This window comes from Strix uralensis, chromosome 9, assembly GCF_047716275.1.
Source record: "Strix uralensis isolate ZFMK-TIS-50842 chromosome 9, bStrUra1, whole genome shotgun sequence".
In the NCBI taxonomy this organism is placed as follows: Eukaryota; Metazoa; Chordata; class Aves; order Strigiformes; family Strigidae; genus Strix; species Strix uralensis.
Window position 1 is genome coordinate 22,581,352 of NC_133980.1, and position 25,713 is coordinate 22,607,064.

The window sequence follows — 25,713 nt, forward strand, 5'->3', positions numbered from 1 at the left end:
CTTATTTAAGAGAGTAAAGCGTAAGAAAAACTACCAATACCACTGCAGAGAATGGAAAAGTATATTGATTTAAGATTAACACCTGGAATAATTCTGTGTAACAATATTTTTAAACAACTCTTGATGAGGATCAGAACAATATATTTCAAATCAATAGCATTTAATAAAACGTCAGAACTCAAGTAACTCATTGCAAAAGTTTAAAAAAAAAAACCAACAAAAAGACAAAAAAAATCCCCAGCCCTCTCCTGAAAATACCCAAAACAAGAAGCATGCTGTTAGTAAAAACCACACTTTTCCTTGCAAAATGACATTCCGAAGTGTATAGAATTTTCTCAAGTGCCCTGTTTTCACAGATGTGCATTTCCCATTGGAAAATGGCTCTATATAAGGGATGGGGAGAATATTCTCCCCCAACACTTTTTTTTTTTTTTAACCACCAGCTGCTCTTATGTGCAAGAGATGCCTTTTCCCAGCACTGACAGCATGTTGCAGGAAATTGGTTAGTCTTGAAAGAAATCTTCTGAGATTCCCAGATCCTTTGAACTGAGCTCTGACAGCCTATCTAAACATGTTGACTGAATAACTTTTTTCCCCACCAATGTGTCTTTTTGCCCCAGTGCTTATTTGCTATTTCCACTCAGGAAAAAAGATCTCTCTTGCTTCTTTCCCGATTTTAAGAAATAAAAGTCTTACATTTACATGTAATTAATACATACCTGTTTATCAAAACTCTTCTGTGCTAAAAGACTAACCATCTTAGCAAGATTTTAATCTCTATCTCTGAGCGCTGACAAAAGAAATAAAATCACTATCTCAAAATTTAGATTTTTTTCCCCCAATTAATTTTCTCATTAGTATTTGAAAGTCTCATGAATCACTGAATTTCTTATTTTATCTACTGCATTTAGTCTTAAGAAGAGTGGTAGGATAGACCAATTGGCCCAAGGTGACTTCCATAGTACGAAGCAGTGGGACTCAGAGCATAAGTGCTGATCTTCCAGAAACAAAAGCAGTGGGGCTTGCAGTAAGTGAAATGTATTATGCATCTACATTTTGCAGGTCTTTCCATCTCATTTTACTTACAAAATTACCTTTACAGCTTTTGGAAACTGTGGAAAAATGGAAAGAACGGGAGAATCTGAGAAGCAAGAAGCCAGAGCTATTACAGTATTTTTCCAAAATGCCAGTAGCACCATAAATGGCATGTGCAAGCAGTAATCGGGTTAAATAAAGAGACAGAAGAAACGATTTTAACAGTCTTAGTTTCACAAAATCACAGCTCATCCTGGAACATTTTAGTGAAATGTATGCTGAAAGGAAACTGAATTAAACCACTGAAACTAAACAAAGCTCTGAAGGGTAGAAGGTATAAGGATTAGTGTACACAAAACACCAGGAGAGAGTAAAGCAGTTAAACCAAACAGATGGAAGAACAGAAGGGGAACCACAGGAAAAAGCAAAATTAGACTTAGCAGGGAGAAGAAGGTAAAATCTATTAAAAAGCTCTCAGGAACAAGAGGTCTTGTGCACAGTCTACAATCATTAATACTGTTGCTGTATAAAAAAAGAAATGCCACAAAAAAGGAAAAATTACAGGACTGGAAAAAAGATCATACGCACCTCATATTAGCAAAATGTTTTAGAGAAAAATCTTAATTAGCTTTAAACCTTAATTGCAAGATCAGAAGTTTTATAACATTTAGTTTTAAATGTAACATTCAAGAAATTATAAACAAGGTGGATTTTTCTTTTAAATATACTTTGGCCTGTTAACAAATCAAAAGTTGCTGTGTTACAACTTATGAGGCACAGGAATAGCTCCTGTTGAGTAGCTGTTACAGCAAAGCCTCTCAATACAATTTGTCACCAGCTCCCACTGGACACCAGGCTGCCAGGAATCAGGTGAACGTCTGCAGGATGGAGTAGGGGAGTCTCTGCTCCTCTGTGCTGGCACACGAGGTACGCCCAGGGAAAAGCAGCACTTTGCCAGCACATATTAAGTGAAGACAGGACAATAAGCATTGTGAGCACTCACTGAAGTGAGCATTTGTAAGCTAAAAACGATAAAACTGAGCCGGGGAGGGGGGAAATAAAAAGCTAACCAACCTTATCTCCCCACAAATCTATTTTTATATGCAGACGGATCATAAATCAAACCACACAGCAAAACACATTTTGGGTGTTCAGAATATACCACCACACAGCAAAAGGCTGCAGGGTTGCAGAGCGTCTGCTGCTAACATGACATTTAGAGAATATCGAGCTTTATCTATTTACTCTGCGGATGGGCCAGAGTGCAGGTCATGCCCCAGCCTCGTCACCTCCACGCTGTAAGCTCTCAGTACTCAAAGGTCAATCCTATCAACAGCTGACCACACCACGTCACTAGTCTCCAGGTATGGGCCTTAGTTCTTTGCTTCAGAAATAAGTAAGTAGTTATTGCTTTTAAAGGTGAGTAAGCACCACACCACTGCAGAAGAGGCAGAACTCAGCCCTGGGAGCAGCAGTGTTTTGGCAGCAGCTCCTGACGTGTGCCAGAAAAGCAGTGATTTATGCTCATCCCTGAGAACAGGGCTTTTGCTCAAGACCGAAATGGGCTCAAGTTGTGCCAAAGGAGGTTAGATTGGATTGTTAGGAAAAATTTATTCACTGAAACGGTTGTCAAGCATTGGAACAGGCTGCCCAGGGAAGTGGTGGAGTCACCGTCCCTGGAGATATTTAAAAGACATGTAGATGTGGCACTTAGGGACATGGGTTAGTAGCAGGCTTGGCAGTGCTAGGTTAACAGTTGGACTCAATGATTCTAAAGGTCTTTTCCAGCCTAAATGATTCTATGATTCTAAGCTTCTATGAATGCAGGACTTGATAAAGACAATGTACAGAACCCCTAAACTTATTTCAGCAACACTAATTATAAGCATAACACACATAAGCAGTCTAGGTATTCTGAAGGATAGTGAATAAAGCACCCTATATCGAAATGCAGATAATTGAAAGGCTACGTGAGCCACCTTTTGCAGCATACCCACCTACCGACTCACTGAACATCTTTTTCTTTTAAACGCGACCCAAATGTCTCAACTCATCAAAACACACCAGAATGACTCACAACATTTAGAGCACCCTCAGCTCTTACCTGATCTCACAAGACAGTGACAACACCTGCCAGTGTAAGGTGCTAGGCTACTGCATGCTCACACAAGGGTAAAAACAGTCTTAACGACTGCAGGCCAGGCGAGGGAGTCAGGAGACTAGCCAAGCCTCTGCTAGGCTCTTGGAAAAATTTGGTCAAGTCACATTCTCTGCTTTAGGCCATTTCACTGGAAAAGTTAGTAATTACCTGGAAATGCTGGGAGCGCGGCATGTCTGCTAGGAGCCTAGGCTAAGCACGCAGCTCCCAGCAGACCAGCTGGCATGACTAACCTACTTTTTGTTCCACACTAGCTGGGTATTGCCAGTTAGTGCTCCACATGGAACCTCTCCCCCAGCAACCCCTCCTCCTGTGCAAAACAAAGACGACATTTTTTGCAGGGTTGACTAACTAAACTATTTCTTTTCATTATTTTAAGTCAGGCCCTGAAAATAACTTGACATCAATGCTTTCAAAGCACTTGTGAGGTTAAACTTGACACTAAACCACAACTGCCAAATTTCTGTGCCAATTGACTGATACTGTTATATCCTCTAAATCACCCATATCCATCTAGAATACAGACCTACTATCTAGCATGAAGCGTAAGCACATTATTACACTTACCATGACAGCTTAAATGAATTTACTTGATTAAAATAGCACGTCTCCATAAATAATCAATAGTACTCTTCAAAGTCTGCCTTAATAAAATTACTGTATTTATCTGGTTTGGTACATCAAAATGACATTGTCTACTGAAATACAAGCGAGCAAAAGTGGTCGCAATGAAACAAAGAAAAAATGGTGACTCTGCTCAAAAAGGAAGGTAGAACTAAGTCTGTACTTAACTATAGGCCAAAAACTGATAGAAGTATATTTTGTAGCAAGCTTATAGAGCCCAGAGCAAAAAGCCTACAGACAACATAAGGTTGATTTGGAGTAACATTCATATTTCAGAAAAAGTCATGGAAGAACACAGGGACCGACTTACTAGTCTGATGTCTCTACACTGCAGAATAGAGGTTTTAATTGTAATTGCTTTTTGATGCATCTTTTATCTTTCATCTATATCTGAGGGCTTATTTCTGACAAAACCAGTTTTGAAGACATCTGAAATGAAGGTGACAGCTCCTGATACAATTATAATGAAGACTTCTGTCTTTACTTGCATTTTAACTCATGATGCTCTATCAATCATTCCCCAGCCATTTGGCAAGAGACTACCAGGCAGTACATTTTTCATCTACTAAAACCCACCATTCCAGCATCCAGACATCCTCAGACAGCTGAAGAACTTCATACTCTTGAATTGGAAATTACAGAAAATAGTTGTGTCAGGAAGTCATGCAAGCCAAACCTTTTCTTTGGTGCTTCAAAGGATTTGCTTTTTTTCCTGCACAAATGAAAAATAGTGGCTGGGATCTTGTGGTTTTGACCAAATCGATCAGTGCTACAAAGGTCTATGGCAAGCACTAGAGCAGAGAGGAAAGAGGAGCACTCAGCAGAACCAATTCTCTGGTCAGCATGACCTGCTTAGTTACTCATGCCTGTAATCGTTACGTTGAGGAAACCCTCACAAAACCCCTGCAGCTCACTGTAATGTCAGCAATTTAAACTGGACATATTATTCCTGCAACACTAAAGTTGCATCTTGCATGGCATCACAAAGTAACAAAGCTAGCATCTGCAATATTGTTAATCATAATTCTTCATTTTCCCATCAGAAACAAGCTTTCTTTTTTTTTTAAAAAAAAGCATTTATGAGAAATAGGTCACATCACTTGGCATAAAAAACAGCATTTCTAAAAAACTAAAACCAGCTCATCATTGAAAACATTAAATAAAACCTGTTCAGTAATGTTACTCCTGTTAGCTCACCCCATGACTTATGCTGGAAGTTCGTAACCACAGGAAACACAGAAGCTGACTGACAGTATAAACAGGTCAGCAGCCTCATTAAAAAAAAAGTGAAGATTAGGAAAGCCATGGTTAAAAAAGGCAACGTGTACCACTCCATGGTAATCATGCATGGAAACAGCAGGAAGCAGCACCTACCCAGTAGGGCATAGCTACATGTTGCTATGTAAAAACTAGTAATAAAGCTGGTGAAGGGTCTGGAGCACAGGTCTTATGAGGAACGGCTGAGGGAACTGGGGTTGTTTAGTCTGGAGAAGAGGAGGCTGAGGGGAGACCTCATCGCCCTTTACCTGAAAGGAAGCTGCAAAGAGCTTGGGATGAGTCTCTTTAACAAAGTAAGAAGGGATAGGACAATGGGTAATGGCCACAAGTTGCACCAGGGAAGGTTTAGACTAGATATTAGGAAGCATTTCTTTACAGAACGAGTTGTTAGGCGTTGGAATGGGCTGCCCAGGGAGGTGGTGGAGTCCCCATCCCTGGGGGTGTTTAAGAGTCAGGCTGACATAGAGTTGAGGGATAGGGTGGAGTTGGGAACTGTCAGTGCCAGGTTGATGGTTGGACTAGGTGATCTTCAATGTCTTTTCCAACCTAGATGATTCTGTGATTCTGTAATAGCTACTTACAAGATAATTTTATTTTCGAATTACTTAACATTTTAGCAGCAAGCATCTGATTTTTAAAAAAATACCAAAAACCTAACAGCTAAGTTACTAGAGTTAGTATTTAGAACATTAAAATATCTACATCTAAATTTCTCTTGTCTCCTATTCCAAGTTTCTTCCTTATCTAGTCAGTTCTAAAATCCTCATACTGGCATAGCTGGTCTTGAGATGTGCAAAAGCTATTGAAAATGCCACAGCAGTATTGCCTAGTCTGCCAAAGCAACCAACACAAGCTCTCACTTCATTAAAGCTAAGAGAATAAACGGAGCTCTTAAACAATTTTGTCCCTCTTTACAGCACTCATTATTTTCACTGTGCAGCAAACTTAGCACTAGATTTAATAAGTAAAGGTGAAGAGTTGCTTAGCAGCCAGAAGTGATGAAGGGACCATTAGCCGTACTGAAATCTGACCACACCTTGAAGATAATCTGCTGTTCTCAAAATAAAACCTCTGCTTGACTCTGAGATCTTAGCTTTTAAATCTCAAGGTGGGCAAGCAGATAACATGGTGAATATTTTAAATATCTTTCTCCTAACCAGCTTTCAGGTTTGAGCAGCACTGTCATACAGTTTTATGCTGGAAATTCTAGGAAAGCAGTCTTCAGCTTACAACTTCAGCTTACTTCCTTCAAGGGACAGTTTCCAGCTTTTCCATTCTGTCCTACTCAAATCATCGTTATGAGTTGCTGTCTTTCCGAGATCAGCAGCTAAGGGACACAAGCAGAACAAGTTTTTACACAGTTAGGTTTGCATTTGATTTTTGTCAGTCCAAGTCCTTTAGAGTATATTTCTTTTATTTAAATTAGAACCTACAAGTCTATGAATCTTTTAAAATTGGTCAATAAACAGTCATGCAGAGACATCTAGATTAAAGTTATGTTTAGTGCATTAATGTTGTAGTTAATGTAATGTAACATTATAACATTACAACTACCCTGTATGGGTTTCCCAGCATTGGAAGTTGGCTTATTTTGCAGCCAGAGATCTCCCTGTTTCTGGATTTTCCTTGGACTTACATCAGTTTTCTGATTAAATTATACCCATGTTTTCTTGAATAAAGATAAGGGGGGGGGGGGGGGGGGGGAACACAGGACAGGACCAGAGGTGTGGGAGCTGTTAAAAAGCATGAAAAGATCATTAAATGTTTGAATCTTTAATCTTTTTCACGCTTCCACAGAACACCATTTAGGTGTATTAGCTTACCCCCCCCGTACTCTGACCACTAATCACCTGTCAAGGAACCACTTCTAAATGCAAATGCTTCTGACAATTCAAACAAGAACTTTTGAAAGAAATACCATAATTGTGACCTCTAAATATCCTTTTTATTCATAACATTTCAAAAGCAGACTTAAACACTTGAACACCAAACCAGTATTTTTTTAGAGACGAAGCACAGTAATTTTGACGTCTAGTCATTAAAGGGTATCAGTACCGTAGTTATTTCTACATAATCAATAGTTCCTAGGACTATAAGAGAATCACAAGTAAGTGCATGAACTAACTTAGAGATGAAGGAAACTATAGTGCCAAAACATAAGGTACTGCAAACATCTGCTTCCTTTGGGACGATGCCATTGCCCTAGACCCCTTTTCCATCTCCAGTCTCTCTGCTATTCCTGAAATTATCAGTACATGCAAGACAAGTTGTGAATAGCTGCAATTCAAATATAACTTCTACGTCCTGCACATCCTTCCCGTAAAGATAAATAAATAAATAAAAACATTTTAAATTTCATCTCCTTTCCCTTTCTTCCCACAGCACCTTCCCCTTTAGAGATTCACCCTGGAGACAGATTGCTGCCTTCATGCCCAGGCTCTGGCACCATTCTGACAGCAGAGGCATTTTTCTTCCTACCAGCTTCACCAGTCTATTTATAAAGAACAAGTGTTCCCATCAGCCAGGACACAGAGACGACATGCCCCTGCCCTGCAAGAGTCTAAATTAGCTCTGACTGCAAAGAGGAAAAGCAGGATTGCACATAGAAACAATTATGAAATGTTTAACGCAATCCATCTGTAGTCTCCTTTATGTTCTACTTGGTGCCAGACATCTGTTTAGACCAGAGGACAGAGTGATGGTCAGCATCAAAATACACATTTGCTAGCTCATGCATTCTCTCTTTTGTTTAGTACTTTTAGTCATACTTGTTAGTCACTGATGCTCTGCCATATCACTTCACTCCGCAGGACTCAGAGCCAAGGCAAGAACTTCTGCTGAATTCTGCTCCACATTAAGGGAAACACCCAGGTAAAGCTCCACACTGCACCCACGGGAACCTGTACACCCCAGTCCTTCAGCAGAGATCTACGTTGGCAAGGACTGACTGAGTACTGACTTCTCCAATGACAAACGTTTGCCCTTCCACAAGGCTTCTGGGTTCCAAAGGGCAGCTGGTCCCGCTTGCCATCAGCTGTAGAGAAGTATTCCTTTACTTTTAATAGGTGCCACACAGTGCTTCCCCTCGTTGCTGTTTTCCAGTGGAAAAGAGGATGACTTACTCTGTTATCTGTCACTGCAAGCCATCTCCACCCTTTAATCTGGTCCCTTTTACAGAGTCTTTACCTCTACGTATTTTCAAGTTCCACCTACTCAACTGATTACTTTTTCTCACCCTTCCTAGTAGGTCTTGGATGATCTTAATTCTGTCAGTAAGTGTATATTTAAAAAAAAAAAAAAAACACACCACAAAAAAACCCCAAAACCTCTACATAATTCATATATACAAGTTCCTATGCCAAAGGTATGTATAACACACACAGTATTTCTCTTTCCTTGGTTATTCGCCAAAATTGCTGTAGGTGCACAAGTTGGAAACAAATCTTAATCTCTTTTGGTCAGCAAAATATTTTTATTTAAGTCTGTATTTATGTCACTGCTTGCAAGCATTAAATATGACCCAAGTTTTAATTCTGCTAGTGCTAGTTGCATCCAGCATAGGATCCATAGTATTGCATTTATAGGATGCAGCCAGGGGAGGAATGGCAACGGATGCTGTGATGCCACTCAGTGTATCTGGGTTATCTTGCTGGGCTTGTTTCTAAACCAGTCTGTTGCCCAGGAAGCCACCAAAGCATAGGAACGAAGACACACTAGAGCAAATTTCCATTGGGTTTTCCTGCTTCAGAGTTTACAGAGATCAAGTGTAATGCCCAAACACACCCTCACTACAGCTCTTGTTACAATCAGTTTACACTGCTGCTGTTATTTTTTTAAGTTGTAATGGATGTATAATCAATTTCTACAAACATGAGAGCACAACATGAGCCTTCATACACCCTTGGGTTTCATACCTGTGCACTTTAACAGAAACAAAAATCTAGACTCGATGTGCAGTACCTTTCAGTTTTTCTAATTATGAATACATAATAAAGATTTGTTATACTCCTATTAGATAAAAAAAGAACATAAAGTCTACCAAATAATAGGAAAAGGCATCACTGAAAGCTGATTAATGGCATCCCCTTGTATAGCAAACAAAAAAAACCAACTGGAAACAAATTGGAGTATTTTGAACAAGTATTTTTGTTTTGTCTGACAATACAGAGAAGCTGCATGTAAAATACAAAATTTTGCATTTTCTAGGTAGCACATTAGTCTACCTTTGACCACTGCTTTGAGAACAGAGTTTCTGCAGAAACATATTTGCTGCAGATTGATTCTCTGCTATAGGTAAAATGTGTCCTTGCACCTCACTAAGAAAAAAAGCCCCATGAAAGTTCTACTACCAATAGCATTAACAACAAGCACATGCTGCTGCCATGTGCATTTTTGTAACGTTTAAAAGAACCAAAGTTTCTCTCGCTGTTCCCTTCCCAAACACCTTTTCCCTCATACTGCGCCTGCTACAAACACACTCAAATGCATCAAAAAGCTAAAAAAAGAGTCCCCAACTCTAAGGAACCTACACATTTTAGATTACCAAAATGAAGACTGAGAAGGACCACTTCATTCAGCAGGAAGAAACCCACAGATCTACCACTGCTGTAAGGTCTCTCAGAGCGCAGCAGATACTCTGAAGATGGATGCGGTTTTGAACCTGAAGCTGCATTTTGAACAGAACATGATATAGCATTGACTACTTCCTTTCAAACCACAGACAAGCTTCACTGTTGTGTTAAGTCTGACAATAAAATCCAGTTTATAACAAAATCTGTCAAATTACAAAGCTTTAGACAGTCTTTAGGTAACTTTGGATCACAAGCCAGTCCCCTCATGGCATACTCAAATCATAAGTACTGAAAAGACTACCACAATTCCTTTGCTACCTTAATATCTCTTCCTTAATTTTCATATTCCTTTTAGGAATTGTTGAAAGCTTCCATGCTTTGGACTTTGGTTTTCCAACTATGATGATTTTATAGGTCTCATTAGGTTTACTTGTTTGAACAGCAAATGTACGAGAGGATGAAATATTTTAAGGGGTAGGTGTCCTTAACTTTGGTTTCTTTTGGTCTATTTAAATCCTCAGTTGAAGAGATCCTTCCATTCAGACAAACTTCTCAGTAAGTGCTTTGATCTGCCCGTGACTACCTCTTTTTAGTTGGAAATAAGGTTACTCTGTAGAAATTTGAAAAAAGTCGAAATCTGTAACAACTCACCAGTCCCGCATGTCATTTTGGTGGCCCTGTGGAAAGAAAATGTTAATATCTAGGAAAATCTGTTACGAGCCCAACTCTTTGTCACCCACTTCAGGAACGTCACCATATTCCTACTCCTTTTCCTATGCAATGATCCGTCACACACAGCTCTGAACTGCAGGGAAAGTAAAAACAAAAACAAAGGAAGTGCTTTTACTTCCTTAAAGGAAACTGAGCAACTCTTTTTTAACATTATTAAGAAACTTGAAAGAAACCTTATGATTTGATGGCTCCAGGCCAGAACTGAATCTCAATTGGCAGCAAAACCATCCCAGAACATACAGACAATTAAATAATTCTTAAAAAACAGCACCAGAATGTAATTATTTTAAACTTAGCATTTTAAAACGGTATACCATATGCTCGTAACTGTATGAGCACAGATCCTAATCACACACAGGTCACAGCCACTGGTTGATCAGATAACATCACAGCTCCAAAAAGCATGCAAAGGCAAAGCAGTTAATGTGCTTGAATTGTTACACTTTTTTTATAGTTAAGCTTTTACTTTTTACAGTTTTAATTGTTTGAATGACTCCCTCTCCTACTCTAACACTCCCCACTGCATGCATTTCCAATACAGACCTGCCTCCCTCTGCTCCACTGTCAAGGGGTGTATTCACCGGCAAATACCTTCTTCTGGCACTAACTTTGAAAGCAAACATTGTAGGGATGCACTAAAAGCTAGCTGCGATCAACCAGATCAGTAAAGAAAGCTCATAAATGCAGGAAAACGTCTATTTCTCACACCAGGTCTAATTTATCCTATCCGATGTCTGAGATTATGTTAGTATGAAGAACAGTTATTTTCCTCTGCACAGCTGCCCTTCCACTCAGGTTAGATGAATTTGAGAACAGGACCTGAGCTCCCAAATCTGTCCTTACTCTTTTCATTCCAGATGATCCTATACCAGGTCTGTTTATAACCTGACTGCACACGTGTATGTTCTAATGCGGAAAGGTCACACACCCACAGTTCTCAGGGATTCACACAGTGAGGTTGATTTGCTCACAGGATTCAGACTGAATGGATTTGGGGAGATTCTAGTTAAGTCGTAACAGCTCACTGACTTCATTACTCCAAGCTCTTTAGCCTACTTGCCATCCCACCTTGCAACTCCTCTTCAGCTAGTCCTTTATCCCTCACCCTCTGGAAAACTGCTAGAATCTGAATCCACCAAGTTCTCCTGGCAACTCACCCGCAACTCCACCTTAACCATTAGCTAGACATGCCTTCAGCTTACCCTAAAACATAGCATTTTACATCTGGTGATTTGGCCATTACTGAAAGCTCCCCATGAAGTAAAACACAATTTTACTAACTTATCTAAATTATACCTGTGAAAAATGGCAGTGCAACAGCCTGATGTTAGAAGTGTTTGTGCAAGAGGGATGGAAGAGCTGACATTTCATTCTATCCTTGTGCTCAAGCTGTATTTTGACCCTCATTCCAAAATATTTTTTCTCCTGACTATGGCCCTGCTATGAGATCTGTTCCATCTTATCCTCATATGCCAAGTCACCCAACACTTCCATATTCAACCACCTCTATACAATCACGAGGATTCAAAATTAAGGGGTAGACACACACTTCCATTTCCTGTCTTCCAAATGGAGAACTTCTGTTTCTCTCTGCAGGTTATGCTATTACCCATTGCATCACCAACAGCTGGCAGCTCATACTGGAGTGGGGAAGGAAAGGAAAAAAAAAAAAGGCTAAAAAGACTGTATCAGCAATTTTGTCATCTTCCTGCAATCTAACCCCAGAATGGTGATTACACAGATGGATTAGCAGACAGTCAGCATTTTCTACTGCCCTTTCCTTCCCACAACACTTCATACAACTGCCAACTTGCCTGGCTGCTGAATGGGGAATAAGAGGCAACATACTGGGAGAACTGCCCTGCTGCTGGCAAAAAGTCATGCCTGGTTTTTTCCTTGATCCTCACGGCAGCAGTACAAGGTAACCTCTAGAAACATGCCGTCTTACAGACAACCTGACCACAAAGGTGCAAGCAGTCAAGTTACTTCTTCAAAAGGAAAAATAAAAATAGGTTTAGGTAAACAGCGCTGGCATTAAACACGATGTCCTGGCATTTCATTTGAAAGGCCTATTGCCCACATTTTTGTTGCTTAGTTCCACAAAGTTGCTTTCACAATTTATTGGCCCAACAGAAGCTCCTCACGAAGGTACCCAAAAGTCTTCATAGACAGAAATGCAAGCCTGTGTTCAGACTTCTACTTCAGGGGCAATCAGTAAACGAACATCATCACCATAGGCGTGAGGAAGATGAACAAAGCATGAAAAATATGGCAAAGATCAGGTGTCAGCATTGCTTCGTCCTTTCAAAATCATCATTAACAACAGAGTGTACCAGGTATTCACAGGGCCTCCCTTTATCAGCAGAGACTATCAGCATTAGGAAAACATAGTACGGTTATTATAGAATTTATAGCAGGCATTGAGACAAAGTTATGGTGTTTATTTTTTCATTTTCACAAGGGAAGCCATGAATCCTGTGACAACTTTCCAGGGGAAACAGACTTCATTCTTGGTACATGAGTTTAAGGTGGCAGTAGAAACTATGGATGAAACTGCTGGAAAACAGTCACTGACTAGTATTTCCAAACAGCATTTCTGAGCAATGTCTTTACACAAACAACTAAGCCTAATTATTTCAGCTTACAAAAATGTTGTTTTTAAGAAATATGCCAGCTATCTAGCTTTTCAATGCCCCGTGTACCTCTAATCAATATGAAATAGCCTGTCAATCTTGCTCTGAACCCCTTGCCTGTCACAACCACTTAGCACATAATCGCACAGTTACCATCCACCTTTGTAGCCCTCCTGACAAATGTTCCTATTATCATCTTCCACAATGAAAAAAATGCTCTTTCTTGCTGTTTAGGATGAACCATTACATTTACGATTCAGGTATTATTTGAACACAGTGAGACGACATTATTTGATTTTTTTAAAAGAATCATAAACACTGTCACAGTGTACTCTTCATTTCTTAACTGAGTAAGAAAATCTCTCAACCTGCTGTAATCAGAGACCACCTAATAGTTTCAAGACAAACAAGATAGTAATTCTGAATTCTAACCTAAATCCAATGTGACAAAGCAAGCGTGCTCCTGCGAAGACATAAGTCAAGACTCATGTATCCTCCGCTACAATTTTTAGACAATAAAATCCCCAAAACTGTCTGCCCTAAATGGTTTGCAAAACCAAATGCTTGCTTAAGGGGACTCCATTTGGGATTCACCAAAGTGCAGTCTGATTTTAACAGAATATGAAGCGTGTCATGGTCTGTGCAACATTTCTAGTATCCTTCTGGAAAGCTGCTACATAAACCTTCAGTCTTCATCATCCTATATGTAGCTTTATGATCAACTGTTCCATTTCTATTTCTATGTAATTTATACCACACATTGGCCTGCATTCGTTATGGAAAGCATTCTGGAAAGCATTTCAAAGAAGAAAAAAAAGATGTATTTTAAAACACAATCTTTTTATCGGTACTGCAATATTTTAGTACAATTCCAGTAAAATTACCGTGACACTAAAACCCGTGTAAGTAGAAATCTTGCATGAAATTTCAAGTCTCCTCCAAGGCATTTAGCATTTCTTCCCTTTTTGCTACACAAATTAAGTTCTTATTTTTATATATAATTTCCCACCGAAGCTAGAGTATTTTTAAGTACAACCTTCTGAATGTGAATCAATGCATAGCTCGCTTACGGACTCCCTCTCCCAGCGAGTCAAGATTAAAGGCTATGTTCAAACACTTCCCAACTGCGATCCACCACTTGAACAGCTCTGCCCCAAAGCAAATCTTTCCTCGCCCTTCAGGCTGCTGTCTAGCAGCATTTGTGTGTGCTAGTCCAGTGCTTGCCAGCACAGCTGAGCTGCCATGTTGTCTTTTCGGGCACCTTATCAGTAACTCCCCAAAACTTCCTGTAGTACCTATAACAAATTCCACCTTCTTTAATCCTCTCATACTTCCTTCACCAAATGATTCCTTTAACACCTAAGGCAACAGCTGCATGTTTTGTGTGCACTTCGCCATAGTCCTGGAGAGCACCTTCAGCATTTCGGTCGAGTCAGACTTGAAGACTCCACCCTCTTGAACAATTAAGGTACCACCACCTCCTTTGTAGCATCCCTTATAAACCATAAACTTAATCATATCTAAATCATAAAGCATATGTTAGTAGGTGGCGTAACATTTAATTCCTACACTCATTTGACGTATGTTTGTAAGCAACACAAGTCTCACAGTGGGTTTTTTGCATATTAATTGCCAAATTTTTTTTATTAGTTAAAAGAGAATAAAAACCTTGGGGAGGAGAAGAAGAGAATATACAACTAGAACTGACCATAAATCCAGATAAAAGCCACACTTAAGACCACATGAATTCATCATTCATCTTTCAGGCAATAATATGTAAATACACCTAAGATACAACTCTTTTATAACTAAAAAAATAAATACATTTTTAAAATAATCTGCAACTTCAGTAGAAAAAGCATCCAGAAAAATTCAACTGAAGTCTAGTTTCAAAGGTCTCCTGTGAGATTATGGAAATGAACAAAGACCTACATAAGAAACCTCACAGGACACTTAAGGTTTCATCTAAGGAGATCACGATGAAAGATAATATGTAAAAATACACACCCCATCGTAAAACCGCTTGGAGGAAACAGACTTCACGGGGGACAGTAGCTTTGCACACCCTGAAGCATTGCTTTTTGTGTGCGTTCATTCCAAGACACCCGCTTTTTAAACTAAAAAAGCCCAAAAGCAAATGAAGGCTGTTAAAGAAAAGCAAGTTCACAATTCTAAAACTGAAATATGTAACACGAGGCCTGAAGTCCAACCAGAGGTACACCTCTGTTGGGGTACATCGGTACAGATACATAGGGTTAGTCACACCAGTGCAGTTTTATAGCTCTGTTTTTGTCAGACCTTCACACGAGACCCTGCTATTCCTCAGTACTTCCTTTTTTTGCAGAACAGGGAGCTTGTTTAGCATGTATTGAATCTTATAAAAATTAATGTTTCAGCACTACTGAGTTTACATAAAATATTTAAGAGACTACAATTAAAAGCCATTAGAGAGAAGAACATATGTGTTTGAACCATGTGCTCTACTTTTAGTTACCTTTTTGAGAAGATTAAAATTAAGCAGCTTTTGCTTTCATCCCACTCACACCCTCCCACTACAAATTCTGTCTGAGCTAATCCTCCTTCTACAGACGTCAAAACAGGGCATAAGTATTACAGCTACTTACTGCCAAAATGTGTTGGTTTAATATCCCATTACTATTGTAATACTGGCACAATAACTTATCATATGTGACAGCTTTTGCAGTTAGTCAAGGATAGAGCCACTTACTCTGTAGTTTTTTTTCACACACATGAAACTATATTTGTAAAACTTGTAAAAGAGAACATTTAAGGTCTGAACTAGATGCTCATCTCAGACTATAATGCCAGACAAAATAAAAGGCTTATAAGGTCACTGCACACACTCTCCCCACTCTGTCATTTCCATGGTGCCAGCTTTTATGTCAAGGGATCTGTCCAGAAATTCAGGTTACAGTATTTACAAACACATTGATAAGTCCCTTACTTCCTTCCATTTAAAAAAACACTTTCATAGGCTTGGGTTTTTTTAAGGGCAACTTTCTGCATGAAGGCCCAGACGATCTCCATGCCAGAGCACAGGTCTGATGAAAAGTCCGTGCTTGTCAAAAGATTCAGGCTCAATCTTCAGGAACCCACAGCGCAGAAATACACCAAGAAGTCCGTTCAAGACTCCAAAAATATTTAGGTTAAAGTATACACAATGAAAGGGACTGCTAGCAGACACGCTAAAGGCAACAGGCATCAAAAAGAAAGATAAATTCAAGTTCCGCCACTGCAGCCACCGTGTACCAGCCCGGGGCAGAGGAGCGGGTACCAGCCCACCGGAGCGCCCCGCGGCGTTCCCAGCCAAGGCGGCACGTACCGGCTCTGTCACCCCGGGGGCTCGGGGGGCCCGGCGGCCCCTCTCGGGCTCCTGCCCCGCACGGCGGGGCACGCGCCCACGGCCCGAAGCCGCGGAACTGCGCGGACCGCTCACACACGCGGAACGAAGCCTGAGAGCACCGAGACCCGGGTGTCCGCCTCGCGGGTCCCGTCCCGGCGGCAAAGTTCGCCCCGCCGAGGCGGCCAGGCGGGGCGCGGGGGCGGCCCCCCCTCCCCGCCCGCCGGGCCGGTTCCGGCAGTCCGGCCGAGGCCGCCACCGCCCCCCGGCTGCCCCAGGACTGACTCCCCGGAGCGCGGGACCGGCGGGGCCGCAGCCCCGCTCCTACCCGCCCCTCGCAGCCGGGCGCGGGGCAGCCGCTCCCGCCGCGCCCGCTTTCTCCCCGGGCGCCGGCAGCGACCGCCCGCGGGTGTTTACCGGGGGCAGGGCAGCACCGCGGACGCAGCCGGCTGTACCGGGGCACCAAGCCCGAGCGCTGCCCGGCGGCGCACGCCGGGCGCCGTCCCACCTGCCCGCCCGCAGCGCCGCCCCGCCCTGCCCTACCGTGCCGTGCTCGGCGCCCCGGCCGGAGCTGGAGCCGCTGCCCGCCGCCACGCCACGGCCACGGCTGCGGCTCGGCCGCCCGCCCCGCGCCCGGCTCGGCCAGCGCCGCCCCCCTGCCGGCCGCCACGGCGCCCCCTGCCGGCCGCCGCCCGCCCCGCCCCGCCCCCGGCTGCCCGCGCGCGGCCCGCGGTCCCCCCAGCCCGGCGGGGGGGGCGGGTCCCCCGGTGCTGCCCGCGGCACAGGCCGTCCCCGGCCGCCCGCCCCCAGCCCGCCCGGGGCGGCGGCAGAGGCTGCGGGACCCCCGGCGGGCGCTGGTCGGCGTTGGCCCGCATCAGAGCGCGGCTCTTGGTGCTCCCCGCGTTGGAGGAGATGGCCGTGAATCCCGGGAGACACGGCACGGACAGCTAACGCAGCTGAGCGAAATGGTTACTGCGGGTGACCCCGGGCGAATTCTTCTCCTAGTTAACTTACCGGGAAGCACCGCTGCGAGTTGTCGTGGCCCTAAGGAACGCCAATTTCAAGTCCTTGTCTGAGGACAATCCCACGAATTTCAATAAAAAGAGAAACCAAACATACTGTATAGCTGATGCAAGCGAAGTCATTTCATAACTCGCAAAGTATTCGCCAGGATTTGTTGCCAACAAAGAAGCTCCCGGCTCATCAGCCAGATTTCCCCTCCCAGGGGCTCATGCTGCTCTACCAGCGGGAGTGCTTGTTTCATCCTACCAGCTGATCAGCTCCCAAATACACCGGTTTTTCCATGTGTCCCTAAAACAGGTTCTAAAATTAATTCTGCAGATTTGGGGAATGCCTTCATTCCCTTCACACACCTACTTTGACATGTCTAGGCAGAACCTGTGCAAATACTGGGTGATCAAAGTCGATGCACTGACACTAAACATTTGGCGCTAGTGTTTATGGCAAAAGGCTCTAGGGGGTTTTGTTGCAGTCTGGAGGCACCTCAAAGAGCATGTGTGGTTCACGTACTCCTGCAGTTCCATTTGCAATCCCGGATGCTTCTGCCAGCATCCAACTGCCTTGGCACGCTGCTCTGCAGGCCAAGCTCCTTATCTGCGTGGCATCTACTCCGGGGTCATGGTGACCGGTGGTCACTGCCCCGTAAATAGCAGCACGGAGCCAGATTTGCTTGCTTTGATACTGCACATCCACAGAGTCAACATACCTACCAAAAAGACTGGGCATGTTTTTCTAGCTAGACTAGTACTTTTGCCTGACTGGTATGATCTCACCTGGAAATGTGCTGAGGTTCTCAGTCTTCTTTCCTTTTGGGATAAGAAGTAGGAATTAATCTATTGTTAACCAACAGACTGCACAGTGGTGTGGTTGTCCAGCTGCAGATCAGAAGGCTGGAGCCTTTACCAACTGCTGATCTTTAAAAACCGTACCCAGAGATGCTCAGCAGCACGGTGCTTGGCCTGCCAGCTGACGGCTGCACATCAAATACACAGAAGCTGCTGTTCTTCCCACCTACCAGCATCATAGATTAGAGGTAATCAATCTTAATGATTTTCTTATTTATTAGAAAAGCAGTGCTGACCATCTGAAAAAGAATGGTTTGCAGAAGGGTAAGAGACAAATTATGAGACCCTACATGTGGAACAGTGTAGATTTCTGACTGCCATTCACTAGATCACTTTAGGGCATTTTAGGCTTACATAATGCCCGACATCAACACAAAGAAATCTGGCCTTTCCCTACCCAGAAAACAGAATACACACTTTACAGAAAAATCATCTCCATATGGAAACAATGATTTACCATGACAGCAAATGCTTGCCAGGGCAGTTACATTTCTACCTCCATCCAGAACAAAGTGCAATTCACGAAGGACTTGGGATTCAGAAACTGTCAGTCTGTTCTCCATGTAATGAAAGGATTTAATTTTCTTCACAGAATGTTTTTGCTTTCGAGAATAAAACACGGTTGTCTATACACACAAAAGAAATCAACTTTGTTAAAGTTGTTATGATATTTATAATCCAAAAGACTATGTACTCAGAAGTTGCTAATAGACTGAAAACGTCTCTGCAGAAACCCCGTGCACTTGGATTTTAAAGATTAAATTAGAGGAAACAAACTGAATACTTGCAGGGCAGAGCAACTGCAGCTACTGTCTTTGGAGAAGACTTGGAGTTATGCACCGTCCCCCTATATCACCTCACTTGGTATTCTTGTCAATTGGATCTACTTTCTCCTATATCTACTCTTATGCATCCAATGAACTTCTCATAGTGCAAATACTACTTCGTATGATCAGAATGTTCTCTTCCAGCAAGTATTGTAAGGATGTCCTTACGGCAGAGTGAATTAGCTATAAACTAACAGAAATTCTATTGCATTAACCAAACAGTAGCCAGGAGCATGTATGGACACTAAAACTGTGAGCTCACTCACTAGCATTCACCAGCTGCTACTGAGACAATCCACGATTATATGTGGTCAAAACACTGTAGGTTCCTCTGTCTGACCTCAATCCCAAGAGCTAAACTGACAAACTGAATTGTAGAGGATAGGTCATGGTGAAACGCATCCCCGTCATCCAGGGAGGACAGTTTTAATTTTATAGTTTACTTAGATTTCCAAGCTCCTGGTCCTAATCCTGTTTGAGTTTTAGGTTTGGTTTGTTGGTTTGGTTTTTTTTTTTTTTTCATTTTCCCCATCCTGCCTTTTTTTTTTTTTTAAAAAGGAAAAAACCCTAACATTTCCAATTGGGTGGTGGTGGTTTTTTTCCTCCCCCTCCTTCGTTTCTAGTCACAGAGTCGGAGCAACTACACACCCTTCTGTTTGACAGTTTTTGAATAGAAGATTCTTGGGAGAAGGTAAGGGTTGGATCAGGACTCTCCTGCAGACAAATTCTAACACGTTGTACAAGATCAGCTACGTTTTACAGTACAAATTAATTCAATTTTCTGTATAATCCAACACCTAATACTTTTGCAAGAAAGGAGAATCAGGAAGTAAACCAAAAGACTTTACCCAAAATACCAGCTAGATCCCAGCTACTGCTCCTAAAAGCCATGACAGCAATGGAGTGCAGCACATAGCACAAGTGAGTGGGAAGAGAGAAGCGAGTCACTGCTCTACAGACAAGTTTACAGTAAGTTTTGCTCATAAGGGAGGGTTTCAGGCACTTCTAAGCATTGTACATTTGAACTATGTGAGTATTTTATACGAAGTAATATTTGAATAAGGTATTTCCATTCTAGGGTTACTTCTTCACTCTAACAGTTTCAGGCCCTAGACGTTTGTAGGGGATTTTTTTTTCTTCTTTTAAGAACACATGAGTTTCAGCGGTCTGAATCGTTCTTTCACTTCCATTGCTTGACTTCAGCTGGATTTCTCAGCTACATGCCTGAATGCTTTAGAGAGTCCTTACTCTTTATCTAGCAAAAGGTCACTTCTGACAACACCCCATTCTTAGCAAGCACTTTTTCAGTTTGTTAATTACTGACTGAGATGCTTTGTGTCTCAGTCCTACTGCTTTTAAGTATTTAAAGAAACTGATGACAGTTCCAGAAGGAAACCCCTTTGAAAACAGTTATTTATGCCTGCTTTTGCCACCACATACCTGAAGTCTGATGTCACCTCTTTCAGTTGCTTTGTGCCTGTTGCATTGCTGCGTCATTCCAAGTGTCATGTGGCGTATCTATCCAATGTCTGACAAAGTTAGCCCTGGTTTTATAGCTTTGAGTGCCGTGATGACTCATGTATATTTCAAGATTATATTCCTATAATGTCCTATAGTGCCACAGCCACTCACCCAGATTTCTGTAACTCCACTATTGTATTACAGCCACTTCTGTTTTCTTCAGACGCTGCCTGTTAATCTTATTCTGTAGCATTTCTACATATATGGCTTTACAGCATTTAAATTATCTCTGCAGGGAGTCACACAACTCAACCCTCAAACATGCTATTTTGCAGTATATCATGTTCACGTTAAATGTTATGTTTTCATCTCTTGCTCTCAGGCTTAGCTTCCTGATAATATCATCACACTCGGCCTCATCAGTTTCAGCAGTAATCAAGCAATCAGCAATTAAAGTACATACTAGGAATATTACCACATATTTCATTATTTTCCTCTACCCTTTCATGGGTTGATTAAATCCCAAATAATAATTACAAATTCTACATTGTTTCTAGGTGGTATTAGACACAGCAGAAGATGCCTTATCTGGCTGTACTTGCCAATATTACCCTTTCTTCTAGATAGCATCATAGAAAACCCTGGTTATTTTTCAGACTGAACAGAAGACTGCTGTTTGTACATGACTCTGTCCTGCGATATAAACAGGTATATAATACTCCTTCATTTGGAAAATCATCTGATTTAGTTGCAAGATTTTCAAAAATAGATTAGGACCTCTGAATAAATGTAACTTGAACAGTTAGTTTGGCCCATTACTTCCTCCTCCTTCCTTTTTGAAGCTGCGCTGTGGTGCAGCTGGATGCATACCAACCCTGGGATTAAAATACAGGCATCTCATCCCAGTAGGTCCACATTTTAAACCAGCAGGACGCTACATGGTCACAAGAGGATTGCCAGTGCATGTCAGAATAACAAAGACCAGTTAATCAAGTCATTCAACAGCAATGCAGTCAGCTACCTACAAAGGTAGTTTTAATGGGGTAGGTAGCACCAAACGGCAATATTGCACATCACATTCCAATTGGGCTTTTTCTAAATGTGAAAACGGGGTGTCATATTTTGAAGAAAAGAGCTTGTTGTCACTTCTTTATGGAGAAATTACTGCAAGCAGCAGAAACCACAAACTAAATTTCAGGCTGAAGTTTTTGAAAGAGGAAGTCAGTGTGGGACCACACTCATGGAGGCACGTGTGCAATATAAATAGACTTTATAAGTCTATGCTAAGAAAATACCTGTATCATGCATTGCTGATTTTCCCCAACAGAAAACCAAACACCTGTTTCCACTTTGCAAAGGTTCAGCAGTAGTCTTTGTAGCCAACTTTCTTCAGCACGGACATGCTAGCATAAGACACAGCATGGGAACCATAGCTCTCATTTTGCTCAGTGCCGCTGGAAAGGAAGCTTAAGTGACTTCTTTTTTCTGGCATAATGCCTTATGACACATCATACATCAGTTCTGATCAAAGAGCTCCTGTTCATAATTCAGACTCCAAAGCACTTTTAAATAAGATTCTACACTCATTTGAGAGCATAAACAAGTGACTCAAACTCTAGCTTTTGTTACCATCTAAGATCTCTTTTAATGAGTATTGGTTACACTGATAATCAGTTACTCTATTCATAGATTTTTATCCAGCTGTTATTCTGAACACCTATCTAAGTTTGAACAGCACATATAATGAGATGTGACAGACAGCTTCTTGAACAACAGGCTTAAACCAGAATTAAATGTTAAGGAACTTTGCTCTTAAATCACCTCGCTTCGCCTCTCCAAATACTCGTCAGCAATGTAGGGCTATGACATGGAAACCGACCTGGAGAGATCACCAACCTTTGCCACTCTAATAGGTGCACTGTTTGGCTAGCTTATTATTTCACCTATTTAAAGCTCCATTTGGTAATTTTCCACTAGGATTAGCTTGTGAAAAGGAACTCCACAAAGGGTTTCGCATAGTCCTTGGAAACACAGGTCTCAGATTGTCTGAATATGTATTATTGCTTTTATTTGCATTTCAAACAACTCAGATGAAAGTACAAATGCCCAAAAAGGCAGCAGGTGCTTAGAAAAAGCCTCAAAAACAACCCTTAAAATAACTGCATACATACACAACTACTCTCCAGTGTCATTTAGGATCCCAAACAGCTCCTTCTGTCTCCCGAGTATAAGGCAAGTCATTCTTACAGCACATAATTCGTTCTAGGGGTAACCAAGTCCAGCTGCTCTGTCTAGCAAAGCAGCACAGCTGCCTTCTCTCAGTCCAGAGGAGCTGAGGAGAGGGGAAAAAATGGAAAGTACCCACCACTTCAAGAGCTCCATTCCCAGGGTCTCATAAACCTGACTAGAATCTGGATCAGAATTTTAAACAGATCCCTTAGGAGCAGCAATCAGCTTCCTAGGCAACCAGGGTGGCCGCATTGCTGCGCTGCTTACATGGAGATAGGAAGAAGGGGAGGGGATGTGGAAATATATATATAATTGCCCTTGTACGCTCACAGGAGGGTTTCCTAGTTCATAAATATTCTTGCTGCAAGCTGCGATTTTAGTTAAATTCAGACTTGACTTGCCAAAGTGGTAGGCAGTAAAGTTATTCAGAGTGACAGCTTTTAGCCCTTCTGTTGCTGGGTGAGTTGGGACCAGATGGTTGGATGCCAGCAAAACTATCTTTAGAGTATCTGAGTGCTTCCTGGTGCCTGAGGAATGCCCAGGTACCTTGCTGGGGAAGATTCTGACCCTTCTAGTGGGAGGAACTCAAGAGTTGTCCATGAAGCTAGGTGTATTTTAAGCACATTACATTATTTCCCTGTTGTATTTAGTTCTCAGGGAAACTGCCAACTTTAAAAGTCTAATTAGGGAAACCTACATAGAAAAAAAGCCCTCAGACCTGACATTATCCCTGCCAGCTTCCGTATTACCCCATTCTCTGATACTCTTCAAACCCACTTATGAGGGACCCCAGCCAGACATGAAAAGGGATGTTTGCTCCTCCTTAGTCATTGTCCTTCTATTAAAATCAATACCAAGGGTGCCCACATAGCAAATGTATGTCCCACACTGCTGTCCAAAACCTGAAAATGGGAAAAGCCTTGGAATACTTAATGGAGACACACACAGAAGCTCATGTTGACATACAAATATTGTTCATACTGTACCCTTCGTCACCAGGGAGGCAAAAAATTCCTATGGAACAGGACATCCCAGTCTCCTTAGCCTATAATCAGTAACGTTAGTTTGCATTAAAGGCAGCAGGTACAGCTGCAATTTGGCATACTGACCTGATATTCCCTCAGGAAAGAATGTATACATGAATACAGATAACATCGGTGGGTGTAGCAGAAACAAGATTCAAATAAGAATATTAAGTCATTGCTACTTGAAATACAAATAACACCAAACAGTTTAAGTATCTGAGTATCTTAGCTTCCTATTTCTGTGAACAAATCCATTGGCTGAGAATGCAAGACGTGTAGTCTGGAGCCGTGTCCTAGTTTAAGTAAAGATAAATAGTACTGCAAGACCAACCTTCCCAAACTTTTAATCCTTACTGCCTAAAATTAACACTGACTGATATATTGTGAATCAGCAGAAGGCTTCTTCTACCACATACATGCACATACTGCTCTATCAGATGAGCTTCCAGTATGAACACATACAATTGCTCCAAGGCAGGAAGAGTAATGTACTAAGCAGATATCAAGCCAGACACTCCAATATAATTTATTTCTAACTGTATTTAATATTCATGTCAGGACTATACCTCATTTTTAGGGCTCAATTCTTCTGCATTAACATACAGAAGGCACTTCCCCAGTGCTGTAGGAGTAAATAAGAAAGTGGGTAGGACACAGAGAGTGAATGAGTTGTGTAGTGTTTTCTCAGCATGACAGAGGAAAAGCAGTCAGTGTGGCTAAGCTGAGCTTCTCTGTTTCTACGCCCACACAGGGTGAGTATTTCAAGTTTTCATTTCCTCCTCACTAAGGTTTGTCAAATGAACAAATCCAGTAACCTTAAGTGAGGCTCCAACCCTAGGAGAACTTGCTTCCAGACAAGGAAGAGAAAAAGCCATATTTTACTATTTGGTTCAGCCTGGATGAGCCTACTGTGAACATCAGCAATAAGCAGGCAAGAGAGTATTCTGAGAAGATCTAGATAAGGAAACTGCAATTGTAGCACTGCCTGATTCCTTTCAAGTCATTTAAGCTTCTCCTATTCTTACAGATCTTTGCCTAGGACATTCGGGGGGTGGGGTGGAAATCCCCATTCTACTTTACACCTATGGACTCTTCAGCCAATTCATTCCTAATCTTTCCCCTGCCTTTTTTAAGGGACCAGAATACTTTGCTTTTCCACTTACAGTTTTCAGATACAGCACAGCTGAAGCTTCAAGGATCAAAGTCAGAGTTTCATCAGAATTAGATTTTGACAATACAACTGAAATAAAACAGAAACTGGGAAATAAATAGCAGCTGAAAATAAACAGGCACACAGTCAGATGCATGGACTTTCAGGAAAGAACTTCTAGATCACAATAAGCTTACTTAAATACTGAGGGCTAGGGTGTTCTGCGCTGCTTAAGCATCTCAGCACAGCTGAGAAACCATCACTCTCGACATGTGAATTCGTAAGCCCGTTTCTAACATCATTTTTCCTAGCAGAAAAAGAAAAAGCATATCAGCTCCAATCATGGCTAGTAAAGCCCTAGACAGATCTTTATTTTTGCTAGAATGTGAAGCAGAATTGGCAGGTCCAAGAATCATGATTTGGAAAGGCGTTTGCAGTTTGTTACCATTCAAATTTTGTTAATGAATTAGTAATACATTAATACATCCTTATAGGTCATAAGTGTCCTTACTTTCCTGAATTCTAGGGCTATTTCTTAAAGCTGTCTCCATACTCCTTTTTTAAGGCTCTCCTTCTTTCCCCTGAAAATAGAATTTAGTAGCACTTCTTACATAGGGGGATAGTTCAACTGCCTGCATAGCAGAGTTACTGCTGACTTAAAACCATACAAATGATATCAGAAAAAGACCTACTTACCTCAGGCTTTTGAAATCCTGGAGTCAAGTACCTTTGATACTGATTACTTCATCTGGTGCGTACCCCAT

General features: G+C 41.7%; 1 protein-coding gene across 4 annotated transcripts in view; it reads right to left on the reverse strand.

Annotated features, from left to right (window-relative positions):
• Nucleotides 1–17,543, reverse strand: part of PXYLP1 (2-phosphoxylose phosphatase 1) — a 61,328-nt gene extending 43,785 nt beyond the window's left edge. Inside the window, exon 1 of one of the 4 annotated variants that reach the window (XM_074877720.1) lies at nt 17,407–17,543. The gene's annotated coding sequence lies outside the window, so the exon portion shown is untranslated. Of the gene's footprint in view, nt 1–1,086; nt 1,111–4,393; nt 4,513–16,935; nt 17,041–17,406 lie in introns of those variants that run through there. The other 3 variants (XM_074877719.1, XM_074877721.1, XM_074877722.1) reach the window with 3 other exon arrangements.
• Nucleotides 17,544–25,713: the final 8,170 nt, after the last annotated feature.